Source organism: Pararge aegeria, chromosome 7 (assembly GCF_905163445.1).
Source record: "Pararge aegeria chromosome 7, ilParAegt1.1, whole genome shotgun sequence".
NCBI classification, from domain to species: Eukaryota; Metazoa; Arthropoda; class Insecta; order Lepidoptera; family Nymphalidae; genus Pararge; species Pararge aegeria.
Genome location: NC_053186.1, coordinates 10,926,986 through 10,939,741, shown reverse-complemented (window position 1 = coordinate 10,939,741; position 12,756 = coordinate 10,926,986). Strand labels below are relative to the sequence as shown.

At 35.9% G+C, this 12,756-nt stretch overlaps 1 non-coding gene across 1 annotated transcript; it reads left to right on the top strand.

Annotated features, from left to right (window-relative positions):
* The first annotated feature begins 8,074 nt into the window (after positions 1–8,074).
* Positions 8,075–8,147, top strand: Trnav-cac. Its single transcript has one exon. It is a non-coding gene; the product is annotated as a tRNA-Val (tRNA).
* Positions 8,148–12,756: the final 4,609 nt, after the last annotated feature.

Below are 12,756 nucleotides of genomic sequence, written 5' to 3'. Positions count from 1 at the left end.
TTAAGGGTTGTGGCACGGTTGACTATTCGTCGCCACTCCTCTCTGGCAGAAGCCTTTCTAGCACACTCATGTAAGGGGACAGCCACTGCAGCCTTTATTTGGTCAGCCCATCACATGGGCGATCTTCCGCGTGATCTGGTGCCCTCGATTCTTCCTTGGACAACCAGACGTTCAATGGAGTCGTTGTCTCTTCTGGATAAGGTGAGAATACGAGCCTGTACTATAGAGGATAGACGTTGCGTGATGCCGAGTTCTTCAAGAATGGCCTTTTGGTCCGAAATGCATTCCAAGGTATTCTTAGCATTCTTCTCCAGCACCACCTCTCAAGAACGTCTAACTTCTTTTTCTTACTCTCCCGCAGGGTCCACGTTTCAGAAATTAGAGGAATATGGGGAATAAAAGCGCTCTAACTAGCCGGATTTTCGTGGCTTTGGTTATGTTACGGTTCCTCCATATTTTCTGCTACTTATCCATAGCGGACCTCGATATCGCCATGCGTCACTTAATTTCGTCCATGCAACCTCCATTGTTCGAGACCAACGCTCCTAAATAGACGTATGATTGGACGACTTCACAGATTGCTATTTTAGAAACTTCTCTCAAGTTGTTGTTCATGCGGTCGACAATCATAACTTTCGTCTTAAGTGTTGCTATGTTCATGGGAAATGGTTTTTTTCACTTAACATGTCCGTCAAGTATACTTACTATAAAAAAAGACACGCATGATAATTAGACGTCAAGAGGCTTCCTAACACATGTTAAACTCCATTTTATCTTTCATGTCTTATTATGTAGTATGGTAGAGAAAAGAAAAGTCTTATTATGTAAACAATCTTTCAATAACGTTTTAGTGTAATAATCGATTTAAAAATATAAAAAAATAATAAAAGTATACATTCATAAAGAAAATCTTTTTTTGTATCTTTGATTTTTATTTGTTTTAACACTTCGCACTAAAACGTAATTTAAGATCGTTTATAGTGTAACACAAGTAAGAAAAAACTGAGTATAGGAAATAATGTTTAAAAAAAAAAGAGCATACCTAACCATACATTGTTGACTGTCCGCGCTATTTTAGTTACAATTTTATGGAAGGTATTATAAGAAAACAAAGTTTTGAATTTCCTTCCCACCCTTTCTAATATTAAGTTCACGGAATCTATATCTTTATATATATATTTCTTGTGTGCGTGTGTATGTCACTGAACTCCTCCTAAACGGCTGGACCGATTTGAATGATTTTTTTGGTATGCGTTTGGGTGGCGCCCTGGATGGTTTAGATTCACAAATCAGCCCGACAGATGGCGCTTGGGTCCGCTAGTACTTATATAAAAGAGAAAGTGTGTGGGTATGTTCCGTATAGGCTTCGAAACGGCTGGACCGATTTCAATGAAACTTTCAGGGAATCTCCGGATTGACCAGGCGAGTAATCCTGTAAAGTTTGGTGACGATCGGAGCACTCCTACTTTTGAACTGTCAAATACAGCTTTTATTTACTATGATGATATTCTATTGTTGGGTGTACATGGGTGTAGATAATGAACTTCACCTGCTCGAGAAGAGAATAGAAGAGAATGAATACGGAGAGAAATAAATGATTTAATATATTATGAGACTTAAATTAAAAATTTAATGATGTAAGTTTATTGTTTAAATAAAATAAAGCAAAATCTAGCCCGGCGAAGCGGGCTGGGTACGCTAGTAAAAAATAAAACCAAAATATAGGAGTCAATAAACATTTATATTATGCAATAGAATAGGATGATAGTGATTAAGAAAGCGACGCAGAAGGTTATGGGGAAGCAGGTCTCGAGGATGCGCGTAGCTCTGGAGCTGACTGAGCGACGCCGGGTATCGGGACTAGGCTCGTCCATGATCAACAGGCAATGTCTGAAATCATAAAAAAAAACTTATTTAAAAACTTTCAATATAGTGTACATTATTCTACTAGTACCTATTCTACATTTGATACCCATAAGGGAGTTGTGAAATTAAAATTTTATTCGCTATTTTGTGGTTACGGCCATCTTGGATTATATAGCAATGTACTAGTCAAACCCTTTACTTTGATACCCATATTGAGGCTGTGTATGTAAACCGTAATTTTATTGCGGCGCGCGGCGGCCATCTTGGACCGATTTTCATTAAACATAGCCAAGAACACTCTAGACTCACACACACACACAGACACACACTCATCTTCATGGTAGTAGTACTACAGCTTTTCGTGACAGAACCGCTTAGTTCTGCCGCAAAGTAGCATTGCTGATTGCTTGCGGGCGTGGTTGCCGCTGTAATTACAGCACTCGCCTAAAATCGATGGGACAGGACGGCACATTGCAGGACGTGTTCTTCGCATACCCTACGAAGTGTTGCTCTGTTTATAGACGACGGGTTTCCATTTAGCATCAAGTGGGCCGTCTGCTTAGTTCGTCAATTGCTACTTAAAAAAAGAATAACAAAGCTTCCGTTGTGAAACAATATATACATTTTAATTGATTTGTTTGGTAAACTAAAACAATGAGTAATGCTTATATACCTTTTAACTTAAAAACTATATTTCGCCTTCGTTATGATAGTATTTTTTTTTCTTTACAGCATCCGATTTTGCAAGTATCTACAGGAAAAATGCAAAAACATTACAGAAAATTTCATTAAATAGTTTCTAGAAAGCGTAATAAGATTGCTTAGCACTGCACAATGGCTGTAATAAATAATTAAAACTTTTCGGCTCTATTAACCAAGGAACAACACAAGGAATCCTTACGTATATAAGTTCACTAAGAAGAAATTAATGCAATAAATACAGTTGGGTGTTATCAAGGTTAAAATATAATAAGTAACGCCCGAAAACTACAAAAGGTAGAGACAGACTGATTATAAATTAGTCCTTACCTCTAATACAGCAATACTGAATGACCGATACACGACTTCAACTTAAAAGAAAACCGGCCAAGTGCGAATCGGAATGCCACACGAAAGGTTCCGTAGCATCTTTAAAAACTCATGATCAAAATCATGTCTGTTGTATGGAAGCCCTCTTAAATATTTATTTGATACAGTATTTGGTATGTGTTGTTATAGCGGCAAATGCAAAACAAATAATTAATCTGTGAAAATTTAAACTGTATATCATGGTTCATACGCTTGGTGACAGACGCACAGATAGATGGACGAACAGTCTTAAGTAATAGGGTCCCGTATTACCCTTTAGGTACGGAATACTTAAAAATAAAAAAGGGAAAAATAACTTAAAACTATTTTATTGGAAGAAGCCATGTTATGCGAATCGACTATAAGAAGTGAGACGAAAATAACGATGTTTTATAAGATTGACGAGGGGCAAAAAAGACAAGCAAAATATGATAATTGGGGCGAGGTTGTAAAAGTCGATACTGTAGAAAAAGTAACGTAAAAAGTAACGGAAAAAGTACTCAGTGGAAATATTCAAAGATATGAATTATTTACATGGTCATTAGAAAAACGGATCTTTCAAGGGCTTTTAGAAAATATGCCTAAGATTAACTTAAGTAACTTCAGAATCTAGTCTCGGATTAGCAGTAATGTCCCATTCACTTGATGAATTTTCTGTCTTTCTGTATCTAATTATAATGCCATCATCTGTGGGAATAAACTGAAGACTTCAGTCACTCAAGATTCAATTCATTCAATAACAAACATAAAGGTCCCGAACCTCCCCTAATTGGATTCAACAATAACTATGATAAACATAGCTTTTTGAAGTTGAAACTTTAACTTTAAATGCTGGTTTCCGGTGGCTGGTGTTACCATCGTTTTAATCTTTATTTGTATGGCCTCTCAAGTGTTTTTTTGTTTATAGACTAGGTTTATGTACCGTCAGAACGGCATCATGGGCGGCTGATAATTATCTCCCAGGGGAAAGGATACAAATTTATATTCTCCCACAGCTTCATCAACTCTCAAGCACTGGTGTGCAATAGCAAATAATATCCAAATAAAATATGTGTAATAATAAACGGGGGTAAACTTCTCCAATTCCATGTTCCCTTGCTTAAGCAGGTGGACATGTGTAATATATATAGGGATACACAGGTTTGATATACTCTTGTTCCGTATTTTTTTACTGTTTAAAAAAAAAAAAGCAAGACCGTGTGCTTCAGTGTGTATATAAGAAATCCTCGTCTAAAATGCAGCCCACTCAACGGTTTGGTATCAGTGCCATATATGCATCCAGATGCAGCGTAACTCATTATTGAGCCATAGTTTTCATAAACCTACCTACTTGTTGGAATACTTTTTCTACACAATCATATACCCTATCTGTATCGTACCTCAGTCACAACGTAATGACAGTTTTAAAATAATAAATACGCTTTAAAAATAATATATTCTTTAATAGCGCAGGTTATACCTAGATACGTGTTAGACACACAAACAAAAGATTTTCCTTTCTTTGACCAAGAGTTAAAGGCAGCTTGCCAATTTCGATCTAGCTTGTTAATGGACTTGACTAAACCCAGTTAAGTTTATAGATACTCGTTACATTTACCCTGCCTCGGTTTGACAATTTTCCGCATGAACTGGTTAGAGGTGATCTTCACGGAAAACCTTGCCACCATGCATTTCCTGTGTTTTTAGCTAAACAGCCTTCGTAGCATTATGTTGTAGTATATTTAAGACTAAAGATTAATTTCTAAAGACACCACTCTATTGCGGTCTCTGTTCCGGTAACTACAATGGCTGGCGTTTGCGAAATTGATACACAAAAAGGTATTTATTTTTGTTAAATTAATTATTTATTTTGGTATTAACAATATAATAAGTTTCTAAGTAGGTAAGCCTTACCTATAAATATCACATTTATTATGTTCGCATCACCAGAGTCTCCAGTCCTTATAAAATATGATGCAAATTAAATAAATTTTAGATTATAGTTTAAAACTAATTTGAGTTAGTTGCATATTTCGAATAATATTTATACATTCTTCTCTTATAGATAAATATTTTTTCATTCTATATACTCATTTGCACAGCCTGAATAACTTTAATGCAAATTGCATTTAATCATTTGCTACTATTTTGCTATTTTATATTCGTAATTATTAAAATGAAAAACTATAAGGTTAAAAAGGTAAGATCTACATAGAATAATATCATTTTCATGATAAAAATACCAACATTTTTATTGTTCTGTTTACTTCCCAGATTTCACAGAACCTGTAAAACTAGTCTGCCCTCCAGACTGCGATTGCCTGAAGCTTTGTTCGCCTGATTGTGAGTGCAAGATATCATCCAGGACAAGCCGATTTAGACTTTTCCTAAATGCCGCTGGTATCCTATTTGCAGTATTCGCTACGTACATGATAGTCAAAACTGATTCAACATTATATTTAGTATTTTGGGTCGGTTACTCTGTTCTAAGGAGAATGATGGTTAAATCTAAAACTAAGATTAAGGTTGATTAAATTTTGTTTTGCTTAACTCATGGACAGAGAACATTTGTTGACATATTTGTGTTATGAACATGAATGTTTTTTCAGTGTCTGGGTATTCTATAAGTATTAGTATTACATAATAGTATCAGTATTATTATATTATATGTATCTATATATTATAAGTATTTATGTATATTATTCATAAAAAATATTCATCAGTTATCTTAATGCCCATAACACAAGCTACGCTTACTTTGGGACTGGATGGCGATGTGTGTATTGTCGTAGTATGTTTATATAGGATTCATTTTTGCATATCAAACTCTGGATCTCCAAAGTAAAATGGATCTCATGTCACTCGTTTTAGGGCCGCCCACAAATCTTGTACTTCTGTTTTTTTGTTTTACAAACGTTCCGTCAAAATTTTTCAGCTAAATAAATGTTGGCAAATTTGAGCTTTAAAACAATGAGAATAAGATCAATTTTACTCCGATTGTGTTGAAATGTTTCCATACTCGAAAACGACTCTCGACCGAGAGAAGTCGAAATTTAAGAGAGAGAGAGAGTTGATTGTGAAACTGCACACTGCTAAGAAAGTTTATTTGTCTTTCAGTCGTGCTACAGACTTTATTTCGTACAATAAGTGCGTACAAGCCGTAAATATGTGTTTTTATATTAATTTATTTATTAAAAGTTGACTGATTTATTTTTGATTTCATATGTTAGATAACTTATATTAATGTAGAAATAAAAATATTAATTTCTCCTGGTTTCCATAATTGGAAAAAAAAATATAGTTCTCAATATCTTTACTACCTAGTACCTATCTGTATTTACAACTGAAAAAAGTTTAACACAAATGTATTATTATTATTTTATTTTAGAGTGTAAGCAATTCAGTTAGTTTCTTTTATATGTCATTCTTTGTAAAAATGTATATACTTTACATAAGTTTATTTTATTGTAAAGTAGATGCCAGAGATGCGGTTAAAATGGGATGCTTGGCCAACAATGCGTATCCAAAAAGATAATAAATTATATAAGTATGCCTGCAAGTTGTTTTTTAACTGGCCATGCGTTGCTCCTATTCCAGGGATAAACAGTTTTTTTGCGTTGGTAAATACATTTACGCATAATATTCGTATGTTAATTAATTAAATCATAAACCCAGCAAACTTCGTACCGCTTCAATATCAATAAATGTGGTATGAACAATAACAAATGCACTTTAATTCTTAACTTAAACTAAACTTTTACATTAAATAATAGACGTCAGACTTACTGATTACAGACGACAGACTGACTGACCGACTGACGACAGACTTACTAACGTGTAACGACAAGCGAAACACTGACCGAAAGAGTGCAGACTGACAGATGACAGACTGACTGATGAGAGACATCAGTTTAGCTAACGAAAAATGCCAGATTGACTAATGACAAATGACGGACTGTCTGACAACATACTGACCGACGACCGACGACTGAATGACAAACGAAGTACATCAGACTAACTGACTGGTGGTAAATAGCGGGAGCTTTGGCCGTGGCTAGTTACCACCTACCAGACAGAATTCAGAAATAATAAATTCCCAAATCAAACCCGGGGCCCGGGGTATAAATTCCCAAATCTCCTACTTAAATTCACAGCGCTCACCTAACTAGTTCAAAAAGATAAGTACTTAAACTAACTAGTCGAAATAGATAAGTTCTTACTGGGTAGCTAGGCAGATAAGTAAGTAGCTTTTAAGCGATAAGGCCGTCATTGTACAAATTATGTTCAATGTATCATTTTATTCAACACACAGCAAACTTCGTACCGTTTCTAAATCAATAAATGTAGTATAAGCAATAATAAATGCACTTTAATTCTTAACTTAAACTTAACTTTTATATTAAATAATAGACGACCGACCGAGTCAAGACAGTCTTACTAACGTGCAACGACAAACGACAGACTGAAGGACGACAGATTGCAGACTGACTGACGACAGACTAACTGATGAGAGACGTAAGCCTGGCTTACGACAAATGTCAGACTGACCAATGACAGATTGTAGACTGTCTGACAACAGACTGACCGACGACTGACGACAGAATGACGCACGAAAGACATCAGACTGACTGACGAGTCTTGTATGAAAAATTGTTAGTATTGCACTTGCAATTTTTACATTTTTTCACATCGTTCAAACCCTCCCTAAACAATTTTTGCGCCAACATACATTTACCATACAAAATAAAGATCCACATTATGAAACTAGCCCATAAATGCGAAGGCTGAGCTTAGTGATCTCTACAAATTTTTCTTAGCACGTGCCAAGCCGTGACTCTTCTGCAAAGATAATTTATGGTGAAATTTTAGAAGTAAGTACAGAGGTCGCCTTGATGCGACTTTCCATGGCGGGGTCTTGGTCAAAGTGGAAGTGATGGTGGTAAAGCCCCGAAGACTTGAACATCATTGCCTAAAACAGTACTATTTTGAAATGATAGTTTACTTGACATAGTTGGATGCTCTAAAAATGAAAATTATAATCCCGTAACGGAATCTCAAGTAAACACATATAATTATAATTCTGCTTTGAGCGTTGGTAGAAAGGCCAATCTGTAATGTTGAATAGTAGAAATGATTCCAATAATTCAGCGCTAACAGTACGGTTTCCGTAGTGTAGCGGTTATCACGTGTGCTTCACACGCACAAGGTCCCCGGTTCGATCCCGGGCGGAAACATTTTTTTATCAAACATTTCTATGATTTTTTTAAAAATCATTGCTTTATCTATTTGGGCCACTAGTCTCCTCATCATTACTCCATTTATTTATAAAAATATATAATTAAAAAAAAAATCGCGAGGATTAAAAGAATTATATTATAATTCTATTTAGTTTATAAATAAATTAATAAAACCGTTACTGACCACGATTATTTACCTAAAACAAAATAATAAAATAGCAACAGAGCTGGTTACTTGGCTTGCTCTGCGAAGTGATGCTTTGTTCAGATGCAATGCTTTTCCACTTTTTTTTTTATAGTTAAGTACTAAGCGGTGATAGCCCAGTGGGTAGGAGCTCGACTTCACTTTCGGGAGGCCGAGTTCGAATCCCATCACGCGCCTTGGACTGTTTTAAGTTATGTGCGTTTTTTATGTAATTCAAATGTCACTTGCTTCAACGTTGAAGGAAAACCTAAGTGTTCTCGATAATGTTTTCATAATATGTTGATATGATGATGATGATGATGAGTTTATCATTGATGGACCAAGCAGATAGCCCACCTGATGGTAAGTGGAAAGCTTATCAACAGAGCAACACTACGCAGGGCATGAATGCAACACATCCTGCAAAGTGTTGTCCTGTGTCCATCAACCTGAAGTGTTGACGTGAAGTCTCATGAGCCTGTAACTACACCGATAACCACTTCCTTTAGAGCGGAACACAGCATTGCAATAATCAACGTAATCAATGAATAATCATGGTGGTAGTACTTTCCCGGACGAGCTCTGTCACAAAATAATATGAAAAATATAATAATAAATAATATATAATAATAAATAAATAATAATTATAATAATCTTTATTTCGGACATTTGTCAATAATAAATTTACTACGACAATACACACATCGCCATCTAGCCCCAAAGTAAGCGTAGCTTGTGTTATGGGAACTAAGATGACTGATGAATATTTTTATGAATAATATACATAAATACTCATAATATACAGATGACCACCCAGACACTGAAAAACATTCATCACTCGTAAATCACTCAAACATGTTCTAGTTGTGGGAATCAAATCCACGGCCATGGAATCAGAAAGCAGGGTCGCTGCCCAGTGCGCCAGTCGGCCGTCACAAAATGCTCTACTACTTCTAAAAACTGGCCATCTTGGGCTGTGGTTTGTCAATTATTGCTATAAAAAAGCGTATAAGTCAAAAAACAAAATAAAATTCAAGTCAAAAACCAATATAAAGTAGCAACACAGAAAATTGTAAACTCTTGAGAAATCGGAATAGACTAACAAAACAGACCGTCAAATACGTTGTAGCATCATAAAAAATTCGGAAACCCAAGATCATTCAACTCTTTCAACTGGCGACTATAATTACGGCAAAAAAATTGATAATTGCTCTCCTATGACGATAACAAGCGATTTAGATTCATAATCGGAATTCATTTATTTCAAGTAGGTATGCGTAATTCGGTTTAAACTGAAGGCATTTTTTATATTGGTACTGTTGTCATTACCACCAATATATTGTTGATTCTACCACATTGGCAGTGGTTTTCCAAAATAGATTTACGATAATGTACGTTTTTAAAAATAAAGTACATTTCTAAAATATAGTTCAACAGATGCATACCACTATAATATTTTGGGATTTGTCGATATATCGTCCCGTCGAACTATATTTAAGAAATGTTGATTAACCACGAGAATCTTGGTTTAAAATAAATTACATTTTTGTTATCCCTACCAGATGGGATTTTTATTTTATTCTCGTCTATCTAATCTAATCTAGTAGTCTAGTCGACAAGTTGAGAATGGTACAAAATAGAGATATTGTGTACAATTGTGAAATTTCTTAAATATTAATAGTTTATGAAATGTTGAATTAGCAAAAAATTTTTTAAATGACATTTTTTTTCACCTTCAATTGTTTATAACTTTTGCAATTTTTTATGTGCTATTACACGCTTTTGGCACATTTTTCTAGACGTCATACCGGATCCAATGAGCTATCGCACATAATTTTATGAGCTGCAGTACCTCTATTTTGTACCATTTTCAACTTGTCGACTATATAGATATAGACTACAGTGATTAGCACGTCCAACTAGTCTTAGAATTTATTATGGAGTTTTCTGTGTATAAACTCTAAGTATTAGCCCGCAGTTAGAAAATTATCGGTGTGCACCCCGTGCCTTGGAGAGCACACTAGGGTTTAGCAGAGCAGTGTAGTGGGTTTGTGCTCTACACTCTTCCAAGAGGAGGCCTTATAGTGAGTAGAGAGACATTTAGAGCTTAAAACCTTTACGTTGCTCCAATGCTTGTTTTACAAACATAACTAGGAAGTTATTATGTAAAACCAGAACATTGAAGCAGTGTGGAGCATGGCTAAACCCCCACACCAACAATATATGTACATTATAAGTATTTATGTATATCATTTATTAAGATATTCCCATAACAAAAGCTACGCTTACTTTGGGGCTAGATGGCGATGTGCGTATTGTCGTGGTATTTATTTATTTAATATTATAGATATACCTTATGGAAAATCCTATGGGAAATCCATTCCTAGCCATGAAGCAAAATAATTTAGGTATCTAATTTTCAAGATAAAATTAGAAGTTTTAGATATAAAACTTATAATAAAACCACAGATTAGTTTCTAGTTGTTTAATTTTCGCCTAGTCATTGAACGTGGACTAGTCTCCAAATTTAGAGATATTTAGAAGCTTTGCATGGGTAACAAAGGATTTGTATTAAATCCCGCGGGGACGACTCCTGGGTTTTCTTCCTTGTTCCGATCATTGCGTGCCTGAGAGTTCTACATAATGTTCTCAAAGGTGTGTGGAGTCCACCAATCCGCAATGGGCTAGCGTGGTGGACTACGGAATTAATCCCTTCTCATTGTGGGAGACCCGTGCTCTGTAGTGGGCGGGTAAAGGGTTAATTTGATGATGATGATGAGTGATTTTGCAGTAGCATGGTGCAAGCTATATATGTATAATACATATAGGTTCATGCCAAATTTAAAGAAAAAAATATCGGTGCAGCAGTCAAACTTAACATGGGTAACATACAGACATACTTGCATTTGTAATGTTAGTATTGTGAGTTTCTTTTACTATTCCTTAAAATCCGATGAGCGGAATCCTAGCTAATATTATAAATGCGAAAGTCTGTTTGTTTCTTTGTCCTTCCTTTACGTCGTAACTAAGCACCGCAGCATACAATCAACTTTTTGGCACAGAGTTAGTTTAAAGGACGTTTTAGCCTAGGGAAACAAATTGTACCTACGGGATTTGTAGAAAACTTTAGTAACAGCTAGTTTAAAAAAAATCCTTTCGAATTTAGCATTAGTTTTTTTAGGCATAGAACAGTGTTTTGGAGATTTGCGTAGCCTACTACAGTTTTACAAAATGGTTCCTGTGACAGCCGGTTGACGCAGTGGACAGCGACCCGCTTTCTGAGTCCAACGCCGTGGATGGTCAGTGTCTGGATGTTTATCCGTATATTATAAGTATTTTTGTGTATTATATTCATAAAAATATTCATCAGCTATTTTAGTATCCATAACACCAGCTACGCTTACTTTGGGGCTAGATAGCGATGCGTTCATTATCGTAGTACATCGGGGGGCAAGGCAGTGCCCCCGCCAAGTCGAGCGCGATGCAAACACTGCCTTACCATCATTTACTGGACCCTTTTCGCCGCATTTCAGGCCCCTATTTGAACCCCTATCACACAACATTTACTATAAAAATAAAGAAATCGCAGTAAGTAAACTTAGACTTGGCAAGACTTTAGCTAGATTTGATTACTTTTTAGAGATAAACAAGCAGCTCTATCGAGACTTGGCTAGTTTTTTACTGAATGTCTTCGGTGGGATTCATTATTATTTATTTACTATAAACCGATTTCGCATTGCAACTAGGGCTAGACTATTTCAAAGAGTCATTAACAATAGTATGCAAACCGTTGGCTAAATTGTGATGATTAGTGTATCTAATTAGTGTCACGCTTGCCTCGCTTGCGGCTCGACTGTGCACTTTCTCAAGGGAAATCTTAATGAACCATTCTGTAGATAAGCCATACAACTTGTGACCCTAATCTGATGGGTGATTCCGTTGATAAGAACTCACAATGAGTTCTTATTTTGAGCTCATCTTCATCGCTTCTCAATGAATATCATTTTGACCATGAAAATAATATGTAATATCTTATAATCTTTTTTAATTGGTAAACCTTCTTACAAACAGACAACCATTTACATGACATGCAAGGAACTCGACAAGCAAAGTGCCGCCAGTGTCCATCACCCTGAAGCCCAAGTGATAAGCCTCATTAGCCTGTAGTAATACCGGCTTTCAGACTGGAACCACATGTGCATCACCCTGATTGCCAAGAACATTTTATGGGCTCTACTACCCGTTTTCTCCAATTTAGAGCGGGAGAAAACCGGCACTTCCTAACCTTCCGTATTTTCGAAGTATCGGATCAGCACCCACGTCCACCGTGTCTTACAATTCATACGCCCATTGTGAGTGAATCTAAAATCCTTCTGTCATGACGAGTGGCTATGGCGAGTTTAAAGTGTAAAGGCACGTGCA